The sequence below is a fragment of the Salmo salar genome, chromosome 24 (assembly GCF_965601325.2).
Source record: "Salmo salar chromosome 24, fSalSal1, whole genome shotgun sequence".
NCBI classification, from domain to species: domain Eukaryota; kingdom Metazoa; phylum Chordata; class Actinopteri; order Salmoniformes; family Salmonidae; genus Salmo; species Salmo salar.
Window position 1 is genome coordinate 7,517,906 of NC_138314.1, and position 17,095 is coordinate 7,535,000.

General features: G+C 44.3%; 1 protein-coding gene across 2 annotated transcripts in view; it reads right to left on the reverse strand.

Annotated features, from left to right (window-relative positions):
• Nucleotides 1–17,095, reverse strand: part of LOC106585191 (ephrin-A5b) — a 117,305-nt gene that overhangs the window by 10,503 nt on the left and 89,707 nt on the right. The window lies entirely within an intron of this gene.

The following is a 17,095-nucleotide window of genomic DNA, read 5'->3' on the forward strand; positions in this document are numbered from 1 at the left end:
CCATCCAGGCTGATGCCTTTGAAAGGCAGAGGCACTGAAAGGATGCCCCAGAAACAGAGGACCAGGTTGGGTTACTCCTCAGAGCGATGTCCCCTGGCTGTCAATGACTGGTCCCCTCAGTACACTGCATAATGCAGGTGCATTAAGGCAAATGGAATGAACCAGAATCCAATTACGCAAGAACAAACAGGTGTGCTTAGGGTGGATTAAATGAGATATTGTTTCAATCTCTGCCACGCCGCAATTGTAATGTTATCTGGAAAACACATTTCCTTTGGCTTACTTACAATATGAAACATAACAATGGATACAAAATGGCAACATTATGTGTTTGGAAAGGGAGGGAAATTAAGTTTGTTCGTGAGTTACCTTATTGGGTATTATTATGCAACATTATTATCATTTTTACGAGGTAGTTTCAGTATGTAGCTGAAAAAAATAGTAAAAGCTGTGAGTTAATGAAGCCAGTCAAAGAGGCTTTGGCAATTATTTTCCATCTGTTTTTTCCCTAAATCCAAAGTCATTTGGGGGCTTTCATGGCCAGTGAACCATAGTCCAGCTTTGATACTTCCAACTCCTCATCATTTCAGATTAGCAAGCACAATGCGGATGATAGGCTTAGAAATCATATAATTATTATTTTGGACAATATTGGAGAGATTAGACAAGGCAATAACGCAATAATTTCAAATGATTACGTTTATGGTTAGTAATTATGATGGATTACATCGATATAGCTCTTCTTGTCATTATATCTCTTGCAAAGTGATTTATGATCGATCGTATGATCGTACATCCCATCCACCACCTACAGCAGGGTTCCCCAACGGGTGGCCTGCGGTCTGAATTTGGCCCATGGGTGGTTTTATTTGGCCCCCTAAGTTTATTGAGCAGGAAATAAAACTCATTATTGGACATAAAAGACTGGAAAAACACCAGGAAATCAGCTACAAGTGATTTTAATTTTGAAAATCTGTTCCCAAGTATTCCCACGCATAATAGAGAGACGCTTGATCGTAATAGCAACACTGCTTGTATTCGCTAAAAAGGCTAAAAAGATGGTGCCGACAGAGATGGTCGCCTTGCTTCGCATTCTTAGGAAACTATGCAGTATTTCTTTTTTTATGTATTATTTCTTACATTGTTACCGCGGGAAATGTTACGTTTTATTACATACAGCCGGGAAGAACTATTGGATATAAGAGCAACGTCAACTTACCAACATTACGACCAGGAATATGACTTTCCCGAATCGGATCCTCTGTTTGGACCACCACCCAGGACAATGGATCAGATCCCAATAGGCGACCCAAAACAACGGCACCGCAGAAGGGGCAGACGGAGCGGCCTTCTGGTCTGGCTCCGTAGATGGGCACATCGCTCACGCTCCCGAGTATACTACTCGCCAATGTCCAGTCTCTTGACAACAAGGTAGATATAATTCGAGCAAGGGTTGCCTTCCTGAGAGACATCAGAGATTGTAACATTCTCTGTTTCACGGAAACATGGCTCACTCAGAATATGTTATCAGAGCCGGTACAGCCATCCGGTTTCTTCACGCATTGCGCCGACAGAAACAAACATCTCTCTGGTAAGAAGAAGGACGGGGGTGTATGCCTTATGATTAATGAGTCATGGTGTGATCATAACAACATACAGGAACTCAAGTCCTTTTGTTCACCTGACCTAGAATTCCTTACAATCAACTGCCGACCGCATTATCCACCAAGAGAATTCTCTTGGTGGATATCCCGCCCCCCCCCCTCCCCCAAGCAGACACATTGACTGCCCTGAAAGAACTTCATTGGACTATGTAAACTGGAAACCATATATCCTGAGGCTGCATTTATTGTAGCTGGGGATTTGAACGAAGCTAATCTGAAAACAAGGCTCCCTATATTTTATCAGCATTTCGAATGCGTGACCCGGGCTGGCAGCATTCTGGATCATTGCTATTCTTACTTCCGTGACGCATACAAAGCCCTTCCTCGCCCTCCTTTCGGCAAACCTGACCACGACTCCATTTTGTTGCTCCCAGCCTATAGACATAAAATAAAAGAGGTAATGCCCGTGCTCAGGTCTGTTCAACGCTGGTCCGACCAATAGGATTCCACGCTTTAAGATTGATTCGATCACAAGGACTGGGATATGCTCTGGATAGCCTCAGACAACAACATTGATGTATTTCCGGTGATTTGGTGGGCTTGGTGATGTTGTACCCACGGTGATTAAAACCTTCCCCAAACAGAAACCATGGATTGATGGCAGCATTCGCGCAAAACTGAAAGCGTGAACCACTGCTTTTAATCATGGCAAGGTGACCGGAGACATGACCGAATACAAAACAATGTAGCGATTCCCTCCGCAACGCAATCAAACAAGCTTAGCATCAGCATAGAGACAAATTAGAGTCACAATTCAACGGCTCAGACACAAGACGTATGTGGCAGGGTCTACAGTCAATCACGTTTTACAAAAGGAAAACCAGCACCGTCGCAGACACCGATGTCTTGCTCCCAGACAAATTAAACAACTTCTTTGCTCGCTTTGAGGACAATACAGTGCCACTGACACGGCCCGCTACCAAAACCTATGGGCTCTCCTTCACCGCAGCCAACGTGAGTAAAACATTTAAACGTGTTAACCCTAGTAAGGCTGCCGGCCCAGACGGCATCCCTAGCCACGTCCTCAGAGCATGCACCACCAGCTGGCTGTTTACGGACATATTCAATCAATCCCTATCCCAGTCTGCTGTTCCCACATGCTTCAAGAGGGCCACCATTGTTCCTGTTCCCAAGAAAGCTAAGATAACTGAGCTAAACGACTATCGCCCCGTTGTCACGCCCTGACCATAGAGAGCCCTTGGTTCTCTATGGTGTTGTAGGTCAGGGCGTGACTAGGGGGTGTTCTAGTCTTTTCATTTCTATGTTGGTGCTCTTAGTATGGTTCCCAATTAGAGGCAGCTGATGTTCGTTGTCTCTAATTGGGGATTATACTTAAGGGTTCTCTGTTCCCACCTGCTTTGTGGGATATTGTTTGTGTTAGTGTGTTTTGCACTACGGCTTTCATGTTCGTTTTATGTTTGTTTATTGTTTTTGTAGTTTCACTATATAATAAAGGATGTGGAACTCAACTCACGCTGCGCCTTGGTCCGCTCCTTTAAACGTTCGTGACACCCGTAGCACTCACTTCCGTCATCATTTTTAAAAATTGTATTTATTTCATCTTTATTTAACCAGGTAGGCTAGTTGAGAACAAGTTCTCATTTGCAACTGCGACCTGGCCAAGATAAAGCAAAGCAGTGCGACACAAACAGATACACATGGAATAAACTAGCATACAGTCGATAATACAATAAAAAAAGTCTATATACAATGTGTGCAAATGAGGTAGGACAAGGGAGGTAAGGCAATAAATAGGCCATAGTGGCGAAATAATTACAATATAGCAATTAAACACTGGAGTGATGGATGTGCAGAAGATTAGTGTGCAAGTAGAGATACTGGGGTGCAAAGGAGCAAAAAAAATGTTTTAAATAACAGTGAGCTATGTACAGTTGCAGTGATCTGTGAGCTGCTCTGACAGCTGGTGCTTAAAGCTAGTGAGGGAGATATGAGTCTCCAGCTTCAATGATTTTTGCAGTTCGTTCCAGTCATTGGCAGCAGAGAACTGGAAGGAAAGGCGGCCGAAGGAGGAATTGGCTTTGGGTGTGACCAGTGAAATATATCAAATCAAATTTCAAATCAAATGTATTTATATAGCCCTTCTTACATCAGCTGATATATCAAAGTGCTGTACAGAAACCCAGCCTAAAACCCCAAACAGCAAGCAATGCAGGTGTAGAAGCACGGTGGCTAGGAAAAACTCCCTAGAAAGGCCAAAACCTAGGAAGAAACCTAGAGAGGAACCAGGCTATGAGGGGTGGCCAGTCCTCTTCTGGCTGTGCCGGGTGGAGATTATAACAGAACATGGCCAAGATGTTCAAATGTTCATAAATATACCTTCTGGAGCGTGCTACGGGTGGGTGCTGCTATGGTGACCAGTGAGCTGAGATAAGGCGGGGCTTTACCTAGCAAAGACTTACAGATGACCTGGAGCCAGTGGGTTTGGCGACGAATATGAAGCGAGGGCCAGCCAACGAGAGCATACAGGTCGCAGTGCTGGGTAGTATATGGGGCTTTGGTGACAAAACGGATGGCACTGTGATAGACTGCATCCAATTTGCTGAGTTGAGTGTTGGAGGCTATTTTGTAAATGACATTGCCGAAGTCAAGGATCAGTAGGATAGTCAGTTTTACGAGGGTATGTTTGGCAGCATGAGTGAAGGAGGCTTTATTGCAAAATAGGAAGCCGATTCTAGATTTCATTTTGGATTGGAGATGTTTAATGTGAGTCTGGAAGGAGAGTTTACAGTCTAACCAGACACCTAGGTATTTGTAGTTGTCCACATATTCTAAGTCAGAACCGTCCAGAGTAGTGATGCTGGACGGGCGGGCAGGTGTGGGCAGCGATCGGTTGAAAAGCATGCATTTAGTTTTACTTGCATTTAAGAGCAGTTGGAGGCCACGGAAGGAGAGTTGTATGACATTGAAGCTCGTCTTGAGGTTAGTTAACACAGTGTCCAAAGAAGGGCCAGAAGTATACAGAATGGTGTCATCTCGATTACAGCTCAACATTTAACACCATAGTACCCTCCAAACTCGTCATTAAGCTCGAAACCCTGGGTCTCGAACCCGCCCTGTGCAACTGGGTCCTGGACTTTCTGACGGGCCGCCCCCAGGTGGTGAGGGTAAGAAAAAACATCTCCACCCCACTGATCCTCATCACTGGGGCCCCACAAGGGTGCATTTTCTGCCCACTCCTGTACTCCCTGTTCACCACCCATGACTGCGTGGCCATGCACGCCTCCAACTCAATCATCAAGTTTGCAGACGACACTACAGTGGTAGGCTTGATTACCAACAACGACGAGACGGCCTACAGGGAGGAGGTGAGGGCCCTCGGAGTGTGGTGTCAGGAAAATAATCTCACACTCAACGTCAACAAAACAAAGGAGATGATCATGGACTTCAGGAAACAGCAGAGGGAGCCTGGTATGGCAACTGCACAGCCCACAACCGTAAGGGTCTCCAGAGAGGAGTGAGGTCTGCACAACGCATCACCGGGGGCAAACTACCTGCCCTCCAGGACACCTACAGCACCCGATGTCACAGGAAGGCCAAAAAGATCATCAAGGACAACAACCACCCGAGCCACTGCCTGTTCACACTGCTATCATCCAGAAGGCGAGGTCAGTACAGGTGCATCAAAGCTGGGACCGAGAGACTGAAAAACTTCTATCGCAGCTCCTAAGGCAATCAGACTGTTAAACAGCCACAGTTAAACAGCCATCACTAACATTGAGTGGCTGCTGCCAACATACTGACTCAAATCTCTAGCCACTTTAATAATAAAAAATTGGATGTAATAAATGTATCACTAGTCACTTGAAGCAATGCCACTTTATATAATGTTTACATTCCCAACATTACTCATCTCATATGTATCTCATACTGTCCTCTATACCATCTAATGCATCTTGCCTATGCCGCACGGCCATTGCTCATCCATGTATTTATATGTACATATTCTTATTCATTCCTTTACATTTGCGTGTATAAGGTAGTTGTGAAATTGTTAGATTACTTGTTAGATATTACTGCACAGTCAGAACTAGAAGCACAATCATTTCGCTACACTCGCATTAACATCTGCTAACCATGTGTATGTTACCAATAAGTGTATGTGTATGTGTATGTGTATGTGTATGTGACGCAATGTGAGGACTATATTTGTATAAAATCAAGTACATTTACTTGATTTTATACAAATATAGTCCTCACATTGCGTTAGCGTTGCGTTAAAATGTATTTCCAGTGTGCTGGCCTGGATCTCCAGCTGGCCTTAATAAGGGGATCCATATCCTTTGATCCCAGCTTGTCTGTTAGGATAGGTTGGGTTAAGTTAAACCTGAGTGCCCTCCAACACTGTATGCAGCATCCCTAGCAAGCTAGCTTTGCCAGCCCGCTAACTAACTTGCGCTTCCCCAGAGCCATGATGTTTCTGATTCACTAGGATTACTCTAGTGTTTCCGTCTTCTGGGACCCAGTCTGGGTTTACAGAGCATGGAAAGATACAATGAGCTCCATAAGTATTGGGACAGTGACACATTTCTTGTTTTGGCTTTGTACTCCAGCACTTGGACTTGAAATAATGCAATGACTATGAGGTTAAAGTGCAGACTGTCAGCTTTAATTTGAGGGTATTTTCATCCATTTCAGGTGAACCGTTTAAATACTTTTGTAACTCATAGTCATTGTATAATTTCAAATCCAAAGTGTTGGAGTCCTGAGCCAAAACAACCAAAAATGTGCCACTGTCCCAATACTTTGAAGCTCACTGTAGCACGCACCCAGACACCCTTGCACGCATTCACATGCACACACACGCATCAACAAGCCGCACAGCAGTCCGCGTTTCTTTCATGAAAGAAACAATAGAAGAAAAAAACGTAGACAAAGAAGAACAACTGCAGTGCTATTGGCCACACAACATGTGTGTGGGGAGATTGAGGAGATGGCCCGGGAGAGGACCATTAACCAGGTTGCTATAGTCCAATCACAATAGGCGGTACTGAAGGATGGATGGAGGATGAGGGTCGGAGGAGAGAGGGTCGGAGGCAGTGGAAAGCATATAAACTCACACCCCTGGTGGTAACTGGCCTTTCGCTCTTTCCTCACATCTTTCAACCGGTGCCAAATATGAACCCAATTCATCCCTCATGCTACTGGCTCAGAGATGCAAGAGAAAGCGAGAGGGACGCAGTGAGAGAGAGAGGATGTCGTTCTTGATTCTGGTGTCTTAATTTTTATTAACACTTACATAACACATCCTAGATCTGAATGAAAGAAATAATCTTATTAAATACTTTTTTCTTTACATAGTTGAATGTGCTGACAACAAAATCACACAAAAATAATCAATGGAAATCCAATTTATCAACCCATGGAGGTCTGGATTTGGAGTCACACTCAAAATTAAAGTGGAAAACCACACTACAGGCTGATTCAACTTTGCTGTAATGTCCTTTAAAACAAGTCAAAATGAGGCTCAATAGTGTGTGTGGCCTCCACGTGCCTGTATGACCTCCCTACAACGCCTGGGCATGCTCCTGATGAGGTGGCGGATGGTCTCCTGAGGGATCTCCTCCAAGACCTGGACTAAAGCATCTGCCAACTCCTGGACAGTCTGTGGTCCAACGTGGCGTTGGTGGATGGAGCGAGACATGATGTCCCAGATGTGCACAATTGGATTCAGCTCTGGGGAACGGGCAGGCCAGTCCATAGCATCAATGCCTTCCTCTTGCAGGAACTGCTGACACACTCCAGCCACATGAGGTCTAGCATTGTCTTGCATTAGGAGGAACCCAGGGCCAACCGCACCAGCATATGGTCTCACAAGGGGTCTGAGGATCTCATCTCGGTACCAAATGGCAGTCAGGCTACCTCTGGCAGGCACATGGAGGGCTGTGCGGCCCCCCAAAGAAATGCCACCCCACACCATGACTGACCCACCGCCAAACCGGTCATGCTGGAGGATGTTGCAGGCAGCAGAACGTTCTCCACGGCGTCTCCAGACTCTGTCACATCTGTCACGTGCTCAGTGTGAACCTGCTTTCATCTGTGAAGAGCACAGGGCGCCAGTGGCGAATTTGCCAATCTTGGTGTTCTCTGGCAAATGCCAAACGTCTTGCACGGTGTTGGGCTGTAAGCACAACCCCCACCTGTGGACGTCAGGCCCTCATATCACACTCATGGAGTCTGTTTCTGACCGTTTGAGCAGACACATGCACATTTGTGGCCTGCTGGAGGTCATGTTGCAGGGCTCTGGCAGTGCTTATCCTGCTCCTCCTTGCACAAAGGCGGAGGTAGCGGTCCTGCTGCTGGGTTGTTGCCCTCCTACGGCCTCCTCCACGTCTCCTGATGTACTGGCCTGTCTCCTGGTAGCGCCTCCATGCTCTGGACACTATGCTGACAGACACAGCAAACCTTCTTGCCACAGCTCGCATTGATGTGCCATCCTGGATGAGCTGCACTACCTGAGCCACTTGTGTGGGTTGTAGACTCCGTCTCATGCTACCACTAGAGTGAAAGCACCGCCAGCATTCAAAAGTGACCAAAACATCAACCAGGAAGCATAGGAACTGAGAAGTGGTCTGTGGTCCCCACCTGCAGAACCACTCCTTTATTGGGGGTGTCTTGCTAATTGCCTATAATTTCCACCTGTTGTCTATTACATTTGCACAACAGCATGTGAAATTTATTATCAATCAGTGTTGCTTCCTAAGTGGACAGTTTGATTTCACAGAAGTGTGATTGACTTGGAGTTACATTGTGTTGTTTAATTGTTTCCTTTATTTTTTTGAGCAGTGTATATATATATATATATATATATGTATGTCTGTGGAAAAACTGTCATTGTCTAGTTCGTGATTCCTAGTTCCTCCTCGTTTCTCGTATTTCCAGGCTTTTCACAGCATTAGCGAAGCGCCATTACTCTTTCCCGGGGTCAAAAGCGATGATTACATTATTGGTGGTCAAACGCTAGTTTTGTTGATTAGAGCCTTTCCCCCCCTATCTTCCTCCCTCCTTTCTTCCTTCAACAAGTGTTCCATTACTTACCTCACTCCTTTGATTAGCTAAGTCTGGCCAGCCAGGCAGGCAGCTCGCTGGACAACTGTTTCCAGTTAATTTTTTAAACGGGGGGCCTCAGAACCATGAGGATTCTGATGGCTGGGCCATTAGTGGCTGTGTTCTGTGACTGGAACCTTAGCGGCAGCCAATAGAGACGCCCCCCAGGGGAGCAGTTGGGTGGCAGCCATTCTCTGGTAGTGTTTGAGGGAAGGAGGGAGTGTAACGTGCTGTCTGGAGGGCAGGCACACTGGGCTAGCCGCCATGGAGAGGAACAGTGACACACAGGGAGGGAAATGACCCAGAATCACAGAGGAGAGGAGAGAAAGTAACCCATCTATCTAAATTATGATAATGCATTTGAGTCCAAGCGGTTGACTGTGGTTTCTGTCACACTATTTCATGTTGTTGAGTCATTTCTGAGAGCTGATGACAGGAATGATTTTTCACATGAATGGGTAGAGCCTGAGTTATTATCATGTCTGTACCCAGGTTTCCTACTAACCCATAGGAATGGAAATGCAGAAGCTCTCTGTGACTATTATACATCCTCCGTCAGCCTAAAAACATATACATACTGTGTACATATATATACCATCCACGCCTTTGCTTAACGCTATTCGTGCTGCCGCAGCATAGTGCCTCTGTATGACTTGCATGATAGGGTACATGATACTACACCACAACCACGACAGAACGGCTATGCCTTGCATCTTGAATCATATGTGTGCATCGTCAGACAAATCAAGACAATCCTTTTTGAAAATGAACATCAAAACTATGTTCGTAGGTTGGCTTACCACCTACTGTACGATCCAGCGGTGTATCTTGTTGCACTTTATAGATTATGCTGTACTATAGTACTTTGACATTTGTGAGCACGGCTGATGTTTTTGACCATGGCCTGGTTTTTGTCAGGTCAATCAGACAGATCTGTTCTGTTTGTAACTCCGCACCTGAGAACTAATTTCATCCTTGTTCACGGGACATAGAAGTGATAGATCATGTTTTCTGCCACTGTGTAGTCCAAGAAGGCATACGAGCAACATAACTCATAGCAGACAACTGCTTGATGACACCAGCTAGCTTCCCATTCGCCACACATCTCATCGACTAACAGACACTTTTTTTCCCCTTCTCGCAACCCTCACTCTTCTGATATTGGATTTAGGCCCTTCTGAGATTAAAATCGCTCCGCAGATTCTCTATATTAGAAAAAGATGCTGCCTTCAGCGTTCCCTGATCTGCAGGGTTCACTTAAGCCACCAATGCTGTCTGACTTCTGACCTAGGAAGCGCTCCCCTTGCCCTTCTCCATCCCTTCCTTAGCAGCGTCTGTCAGAGCGGCCGACACGTCACAACCGTAACTCAACCACAGCTAATACAGTATTCTGCTGAATTGCTTGCAGATGTGAGTAACGTTAAATGGCTTCCTGCAGGCAGTGCATTTTGCATACTCACTCTCTCACTCTCACACTCTCACTCACACCCACTCTCCTCTCACTCACTCACTCATTTCTAGAAAGAAAGGAAGAAGATAAACGGTTTTGGCCCATGCTGTTACGACTGACTCCAGCCCTCTGTTTCTCCCTAGCTCTCTCTCCCTCTACGACTTGATAGACAATTCAGCTCCTCTGAACAGAGAGCTGCGGCTGACAACGAAAAATGAAGAATCACGGTCTCGATTTGGGTTTATTCCCCGCGACCTGCTAGCGTTGATTAACCCGTTTGTGTTGTTGAAGCACCTGACAGCAGAACTCTGTCTCCTCGTTATAATTGTATCACAGATGCAACAAATCAAGCCCTCGCCCGCATCGAACTCAAAGGTCGAAAGCACCATTAGCGGGCGTTTCTCCGTCAGAATATAATTTAACATCTTTATCTTCATCTACGGACCAGATAGTGAATCAATCAATCAATGGTCTGCAGGCATTTTTTTCAGCCTTTTCTCCCTCAGCTCCTTGAGTAATTGAAAGAACAATTCATTTCGAGACTCAGTGTAAATCACGGTGGTTGCTTTGAGTTCCTCTCTCCATTGCAATTAATATAGTACGCATTTTTGAAGAATGATAATGCCAAAATTCAAATCACATGATTATTTACTTTCACATTCCTCTGCAATTCCTCAACACGAATGTCCCAATGTAAGCAGTACATCGTCACATTACTTCCCCCAACCATATGTATTGTCCATATTTCCAATCCCAAATCACACAGTATATCATGTCATTTCTCTTCAACATTATACCAACCACAATATACAGAGCTATCCTGCCAGACACACTCACACTCACATGCCCCCATCCCCCACCAGTCTATCTTGTTAAACAGCCACTGGATTTTCCTCTCCCACAGTCATCTGTCTGGTCTGCTATGCCCTGCGTGTTTCTGAATGCAAATTAGTATTTTCTAGAGCCTCCTGTAGTGTGGTTATTACCCCACACACACATACACACACACTGTGTCCTCCCTGTCAGAAAGCTGAACCTGTCCAATCAACAGGTTCTCAATGGCATCCACTGCTGTGTTCAACAAAAACACAACCCTTCACCGTTGTTCTTTCAGAAGAGTCATGTTGAAGAATGTTTAACAATATCACTCTTACTTGTCTGCTTCTTTCACGCTAGACAATATCCCCTCGGCAACATCTACAAAACAATTTCTCCAGGTTTGGATGCAAGCTAAGAGAACGTTGACTGAAAACACATCATTCTAGAACTATGTGCTAAATCATATACTGTATAGTTGAATATATATAAGGGTAGTTACGGTATGCCTGACCTCTGTGCTGGCAGTAGGTGTTGTATGGCAATCTGAAAGTAAGACAGATGTATAACAAATTGTTCATACTGATGCTGGTGACACAATGGTGATTTTGATGATGATGTAAGCTACTCATGAAGCAAATGAATTTCAGAAGCAGCTGAGGATCATAACGGCTATGCTTCTGCTGCTGCTGATGATTGATAATGAGGATCAGGAGAAGGATGAGGACTATGATGAAGGTGTTGCTGGTGCTGATGAGGTTGCAGCCAATCTGGGGCTTTTGTGAGCAAACATGCCCCAGGAAGAGTATTATTATAATACAGATGTCATTTTTTCCTTCCGCTGTTCTCTCTTCACTATACTCGATCCAATCAGCAAGCAACCCCCCTATGTCTTACAGATGTTCAATCTGGACACAAAAGCATTGGGAAATCACATGTCAGCAGAGCTCATGGTGGATGACTTTAATATCCGCAGCAGTGGCCAGAGAGGCGACACGCTGGAATCACTCAGAGAGCAATGAAGCCGCAGGCATCTAAAGCAATATGACATTGTATAGCAGAATGGATGTGTTCTATGGGCAGCCTATCAGTTGGAGTGTAATTTAAGTTAGCACTCTGGACAGGCATCCTTCAGCCGGATGAGAAAAAAAGGTTGGTTGGAAGTAAAAACTTACAGGGGGAAGTGTCTAACCCTTAAACCGCATCGAACTCCAACCTTGGAGACTTCCCTTCCCTCTCCCTTCAAATCAAATTGTATTTGTCACATGCTTTCGTAAACAACAGCTGTAGACTAACACCGAAACGCTTACTTACAGGCCCTTCCCAACAACGCAGAGAGATATAGTAGGGGGAAAAAAGAACACAATAAATAAATACACAATGAGTAACGACGTGCCATTTCTCCTGTGATTCTCAGCTCTATCAGGGCTGACAAGGCAAGCAGTCTGTAACATAAAACTCTACTAAGAAACTTTTGACCTGCTGACATAAGGCTTAATAACACCGTCATAGAAAAGGCATATGAGACATAAATACCATATATAGTCATGGCAGCTGGTGTTAGCTCATGACAACTGGTCATACACAGGCAGTTAGTTATTTAGGTAAGGGTTTTGGCTAGCAGTGTGCCGAGCCAATTAGCGGAATTAAACGTTGGTTAGTGTCATGCTGACAATGGCCAACATTCAAGAATTTTGGAGGTTTTTGTAATGCAACCCCTCCATCTCGACCACTTCGGAAGGGAAAGAAAGAAACAGGTGGAGATAATAAAGGAGAGAGAGAGAGAGAAGTCCCTGGTTGGCTGTCAGGTTAACTGCCTCCATCATAAATGGTGATGATGGATAGAACAGACTTGTGTGTAGATCCACCAATAATATCCCACTGATATCCCCTGCCCGTTTCAACACTCCAGGCAGGGGTCATGTTTCATGGGGAAAGATGTCTGAGAGTGTTTGGCAGCTTGTCCTTAACTGTCAGAAATGATACCGTACCAAAAATACAGATGGAGGATCTTAATTTGAGCCAGTTTGCTATAGCAGGAAAAATAATCCTGCAGAAACAGGAAATGTGAATTATTATGTGGATTATACTGTAATTAGTGGGCATTTCTGTAGGGGCTGACACATTTTTCGTAAGGGAAAACCACGTCTGACATGTCAAAGTGGAAATTACAAACTTCAGAAGCCTTTTTAAACCTTAGTTTAAAGTTTAAAATGTCCCGCATAGCAATGAAGGCCTACCCCGGGCGACACTGGGGCAATTGTGCGCCACCCTATGGGATGTGAGATAACCTGGAATCGAACCAGGGACTGTGGTGACGCCTCTTGCACTGAGATGAAGTGCATTAGACCGCTGCGCCACTGATACCATTTGAAAGGAAACATTTTGAAGTTGGTGGAAATGTGAAATTAATGTAGGAGAATATAACACATAAGATCAGGTAAAAGATAATACAAACAAAAAACATGCTTTTTTATCATCTTTGAAAGAGAAAGGACATATTTTCAGATAGGAGTCCAGGTGTAATTTACATTTTGGCCACCAAAAGGCAGCGGTGTTTGTGCAAAGTTTCAGACTGATCCAGTGAAGAATTACATTACTGCACAATATTTTGTATCAAGTCTGCCAGGAGTTTGCCCAAATGTGCCGAATTGATCAATTGATACATTTTGAAGTACATTACTATAGAGAACATACAAAAAAATGCTATGGTAATAAACAATGTAAGTTTACACACTCCCAGGAATGTCATACATGATAGGGTTCCGGTGGCATGCGTTGAAACATGTGACCTTATCGTGGCTTTCTTTAGCACATTTCTATGAATTAACAGACTTATTTCCTAAAACTTTTCAATACTAAGCGTCATATTAAGGTGTCGGACATTAATTGTGTGACAGTAAATAACTAGCCAGGTCTATTTTGCTTTAGCAGCTAGAATCCGTCTGTCCACAATTCACTTGCGGGAACAAGGTGGCTCATAACACCAGACATCAGAAAGAGCTGGCCGCTACTATACGAGAGATTGTTTGTGAGGAGAGTACATCTGCCCTTGACTTACAATTAAAACCGGTAAATGAATCATTGGCAGTGCTCGCTGCTGAAGTGGATACCTATTCAACTAACGTGGAAAGTCTGGAGAAGACAGCCAATGCGACAGAGGTACGACTCCATGACCTGGAAACAGAGCAAGCTAAGTTGGAAGGGATAATCAAACTCCTAAAAGAGAAAACAGAATCACTCGAAAATCATTCCTGTAAATTCTATGTTAGGGTCACAAGACTTGAAACTAGTGTGGAAGTGGGCAACCCAACTTCCTTCATGAGTAATCCTTTCCATGAACTGTGCGAGCAGGAGAAGCTGGATCCCATACTGCTGATTAACATTGCGTACCGCACCGGTCAACTCCGCAATGGTTCTCCTTGTATGATTGTACGGCTCCACAGGTTTGAAGTCAAGCGGCGAATCGTTCGCCTTGCTGCGGAAGCCGGGGGTCTGACCTATGCAGGGAAGAGGATCAACATCTGCCCAGACCCGAGTGCCGAACTGCTAAAATAGAGGGAGACTTACAACGAGGTGAAATCCCAGCTACGCAAGCTAAACCTGAGATGAAGCTTCATCCACCCGGCAAAACTGATCTTGACCTTCCAGAACACAACACACACGTTTTCCACTGCTATGGAAGCTCAATACTTTTTTCGAGTAGCACATCAATCCCAACACACAAGGACAAGCCGACCGTTGGAACCCCACGACTGGCTCATTATTCAGGTATGTTATCCATGCACAATTACACAGCCTAGCTTATGGCTATGATGCTGGCCTCAGCATAAGACAATGATGAGGACACCTCACCATGTTTGGGAACAAGGAACAATATTATATTATTGCTGAGCATTGAACTTGTTTTAATTATATTGCCTATGGTCCAGGATATTTGCACAGTGATGACACCATGGCAAATAATGAACAATGGACAATAGAGTTTTCAAAACATTAGGAACACCTTCCTAATATTGAGTGGCACCCCCTTTTGCCCTCTGAATAGTCTCAATTCGTCAGGGGGAATAGACTCTAACAGGTGTCGAAAGCGTTCCACAGGGATGCTGGCCTATGTTGAATCCAATGCTTCCCACAATTGTGTCAAGTTGGCTGGGTGTCCTTTGGGTGGTGAACTATTCTTGATACAAACGCGAAACTGTTGAGTGTGAAAAACCCAGCAGCACTCAAACCGGTGTGCCTGATACCTACTACCATACCCTGTTCAAAGGCACTTACATTTTTTGTCTTGCCCATTCACCCTCTGAATGACACACATACACAATCCATGTCTCAATTGTCTTTAAAAATCCTGAGGAAGACTTTAGCTTGACATCGAAACATCAGTCACCGGTCCACATCCTGTACAGTGGATTCAAGAGAGCTAAAATAAATAAATCGTTGCTTTTTTGTTGTTGAGTGTTCCAACTCCTTTTAACCTTGAATTAGTCCTTTTGGAAGTTTTTCTTGTTAAGTCCTTCTCACGCTTCTTTAACCTGTCTCCTCCCCCATCTACACTGATTGTAGTGGATTTAACAACGTGACATCAATAAGGGATCATAGCTTTCACCTGGATTCACCTGGTCAGTCTGTCATGGAAAAAGTTCCTAATGTTTTGTACACTCAGTGTATGGAGGTGTTATACGTACTGGGACTGGTCTCTTGCGTGGCTACAGCCCACATCGGCGGCTTTGTGTTGTTTTCATTTTCGGGTGTTTTGTGGTGGGAAAACCGAGCGGGTCGAGCATAACACGTCAACCCTGTTATCCATAGATAGACTGTCTAGAAATGTTTTATGACGCGTGCATTCAATTACCACTCCCTGTTGCACACAACAAGCTTCCATCCTCCCTCTCACAAGGGGTTTTATGGCAGATTTAAGCTATTCCTTTTAAAAAAAAAAATATTTAACTTCTTGAGATGGGAAACCATGTTTCTTTATGAAGTTGAACAATGTGCTCTTTATGACAGAAGGCAAACATTTGGTGAAATTCAACTTTTTACAGTACACTTCTCGAAAGGCACCGAATTGGTGGAACGACCCAGAAGTTCTGGAGGCAAAATAGAAGTGTTCTTCCCCATACGGTAGCATATTCTAACCTCACACTATGGTTGACTCATACAGTATGATCTCAAACACTACACACACAAACAATACACTGAAGTGAAATATCAGTACATCAATAGACATATTGGTGTCAGAGTACGCGGTTTGAGACAGTGTGTGGAGGTAGTATTGGCAGTGCAGTGAGTCAGTGAGTCCAACTAGAAGCATATTACAGCAGCAGCAAAGGGATACTTTCAACCCAACTCCATCACCCAGCTTTGCTAAAAACTGATTTCCCTGGGGTGGCAGCCTCAGACGAACTCACACACACACACACACACACTCCTCTCCACAGCCACAGACATGAAACATGAAACTCCAGCACCTCTGGGTAGTTTAACCTCACATCGTAATATGAAGAGTAACCACTCTCTGTCATTCTTTACGAAGCATGGGATATTGTTCTGCAGGGAACACTTCTAATGTTCAAATTGGTCTTAATCAGTATCCCAGAGGATTCCGTTCCCTTTTTAGGGAAGAACATTCTAGGAGCAATGTGTTCTAAATGAAAAGCTGCAGTGAAATGTGAGTCTACAAGTGTCTCCTCTAATCGTAAGGTTGTAAAAACATGGGGTTAGGAGTCAAGGCTGTTAGAGGCTGTTTTCTATCAAACACACACCACATTTCCTGTAATATGGGGTTAAGGCTCTGTGTTCTGTGTAACAGGCAGAAAATGAGCTGAGATAGAGGATATATTCTACAAAGGCCCATAGAGAAGTGGATCAGTCCAGTAAAGCGTTATAGAGAGTAATGTGTTGTTTTTTTATGACAGCTTTGCCAAGACTTCCTAACAACCAGACCCATTTGAAGTATCACATTCTTCTAATATAAACTTGGATGTGAAATGGTTGTTCTTCTGAGGCAGTTTAATAAAATTCTAAACACGTTAAGGGCTGCATCCGTCATCCCCTCCGACATCCGTTTTACTTCAACTGTAACACATAATAGTACAAC